This window comes from Octodon degus, unplaced genomic scaffold (genome assembly GCF_000260255.1).
Source record: "Octodon degus isolate 3935 unplaced genomic scaffold, OctDeg1.0 scaffold00066, whole genome shotgun sequence".
Lineage (NCBI taxonomy): Eukaryota > Metazoa > Chordata > Mammalia > Rodentia > Octodontidae > Octodon > Octodon degus.
This window is the reverse complement of record NW_004524642.1, coordinates 8,414,970-8,417,638: the sequence shown is the minus strand read 5'-3', so window position 1 is coordinate 8,417,638 and position 2,669 is coordinate 8,414,970. Positions and strand designations below refer to the sequence as shown.

At 49.3% G+C, this 2,669-nt stretch overlaps 1 pseudogene; it reads left to right on the top strand.

The window, feature by feature from the left end:
- Window positions 1-582: 582 nt before the first annotated feature.
- Window positions 583-2,475, top strand: LOC101584561 (annotated as a pseudogene).
- The last annotated feature ends 194 nt before the right edge of the window (window positions 2,476-2,669 follow it).

Below are 2,669 nucleotides of genomic sequence, written 5' to 3'. Positions count from 1 at the left end.
GTATTTTATATCAAATAGTTTCATAACAGGTGAATAGGACAGTTACAATAATTAATGCATTGCATACTGTTGTCTTTGTAGTAGTTATTCAGAGGACAAGATGCAGACATGATATCTTGTCTAGGCACTATTAGTTCAAAACTTTCTTCATGTTGAAGTGAGAGACCATAGTCACTTTAAAGCATAAAGCCTCTGGACTGTCTACCGGAGGCTTTTCCAAAACAAAGTACTGGAAATATTATGTACCATGAGCCTATATTTTCCTGAATTGTCATTGGAACAGGAGCTCTTTGTTATTCATCAGTTATTCATCATGGAAGTTCAAGTTATAGAATCTAACAGTCCTGGCATTGAAGTGGTATGAATTAGTTCTTATACTTGAATTTCCAAGAGGATTAGAATCCTGATTTCAAGAAGACATTGTAAATGTGAATGGTGGAGTTGTAAGAGTTTTGCAAATTATCATATTCTGGGGAACCAGACGTATTTCTAGCTGGTGATCATTTGTAATTCCTGAAAATGAAATGTCAGAAAAATAAATGAAAAGGGGGCTAGGGAGTGATCTTCGAGGGAGCCAGCAAGATGGACGAGGGATTCTTCCATGGATCAAGTGCACAACAGGATAATTGGTTCAGCAACAAACAGAAGAAACTACTAAAGCAGCTGAAATTTGAAGAATGCCTAGTAAAAATGGTGGAAATAAGCAAAGTAAATTTGGAGGTTATAAAGCCTTGGATAGCAAAATGAGTAGCAGAAATCTTTGGATTTGAAGATGATATTGTGATTGAGTTTATAGGCAACCAGCTGAAAGTGAAGAATCGAGATTCCAAAATGATGCAAATCAACCTGGCAGGGTTTTTGAGTGGGAAACATGTTGGGAATTTATGTGAGAACTTTGGACCCTGCTATTCAGTGCACAAGAAAACATCACTAGAATCCCTTCTGCTTTCCTAGAAGTAAAGAAACAAAAAATAAAAAAAAGAGACAGATTGAAGGAGAAAAATTGGCATCGATGAAAAAGCAGGATGAAAACAAAAAGAAGAGAGATAGGAAGAAAAAGAAAGCAGCAGAGGCAAAAGAAAGAGGTCTTGAAGCCCGAGAAGACGCAAATCCAGATCTCCTTCCCCTAGAAGACGATCTTCCCCTGTCAGGAGGGAGAGAAAGCGCAGTCATTCTCCATCTCCCCTACACAGACCCAAGAGCTGAGGTCCTTCCTCTGCTCCAGAAAACAAGGAAAAACTCCAGAGCTCCCTGAACTCTCAGTGAATGTAAAAGAACCTTTGGTAAAAGTGGCCACATCTACTACTGACATCCTGAAAGTTCCCAAGCCCGAACCCATGTCAGAAGCTAAAGAACCTACTCCAGAAAAAAATTCCAAAAAAAGAAAGAAAAGACCCGGCCAGGATCTCGATCACGGACCTGCTCTCGCCCTCCTTCTCGTATGCCACCAAGAAGGTCCCTAGGCCCGATCGAGATCACATTCACGCAGAAGGTGGCCGAGCCCTAGGAGAACGGATCCTCCAAGAAGAGCAGCACCACGACGCGGCTGCGGTCACCCTTTTCTGGGCTCTGGGGAGACAAAAGGGGAGCTTTTCTTGGCGGCTGGGAGGTGGAGAAGGGGAGACCTGCACCTTGGTGGTGGGGATGGCGACGCCCTTTCCCCGGGCGGGGTGAGCGCAGTCTCCCTTTTCTCTGGAGGTGGAGGAGGAACGCGCCTCCTTTGCAAGGGAGGACCGGAGCAGCTTCTGGGATGGCGAGCACAGCCGCCGGAGTGAGGACCTTGGCCCACTCCGGCCCACCTCCAATGCGCAGGAGAAGTAGGTGTCCAGGACAACCGAGGAGGAGTCGTCAGCGTCGCTGTCCGGAGCAGCTAATCCTCCTCCTCACCTCTTCCCATCACCAGCGAAGAAGCCTCCCAAGAGGACATCCAGCGCCGCTCGCAAAGCTCCTAGGTCATCCCCTTCAGCGAGTCCTCCTCGGCGACGCAGACCCCCGCACCACCACCACGACCAAGGTCCTCACTCCGGCGGCTGTGCTCGCCATCCCAGAAGCTGCTCCGTTCCTCCCTTGCAAAGGAGGCGCGCTCCTCCTCCACCTCCAGAGAAAAGGGAGACTGCGCTCACCCAGCCCGGGGAAAGGGCGTCGCCATCCCCACCACCAAGGTGCAGGTCTCCCCTTCTCCACCTCCCAGCCGCCAAGAGAAGCTCCCCTTTTGTCTCCCCAGAGCCCAGAAAAGGGTGCCCGCAGCCGCGTCCGGCCTCCAGCTCCTCAGACCTCGAGTCCTCCGCCTGCTGGGGAGGAACGTCGGCCTCACCCCCAGAAGGCGCTCCGCATGTCCGAGGGCCAGGCCCAGTAGAAGAGTCTGCAGAACTCCAGAACTTAAAAAGACAAAAAAAAAAAAAAAAAGGCTGCCTCACCAAGCCTGGAGTCCATAAGACCGGCTCACTCTTCCCCATCTATCTCTGGGTCTCCTGAGCACCGTGTCACCTGTGCAGCCTCCATCACCCTCCACAAACTGGGCCCCACATTGCCGGCCAGCAAGAGGAAGAGCCCCACGCCATGCCCATGGCCAGCCCGGAATTCTGATCCGGAAGGAGGTGGGAAGAAAAAGAAGGATAAGAAACAGAAAAAGGACAAGAAACACAAGAACTCAAAAAGCACAAGAACAA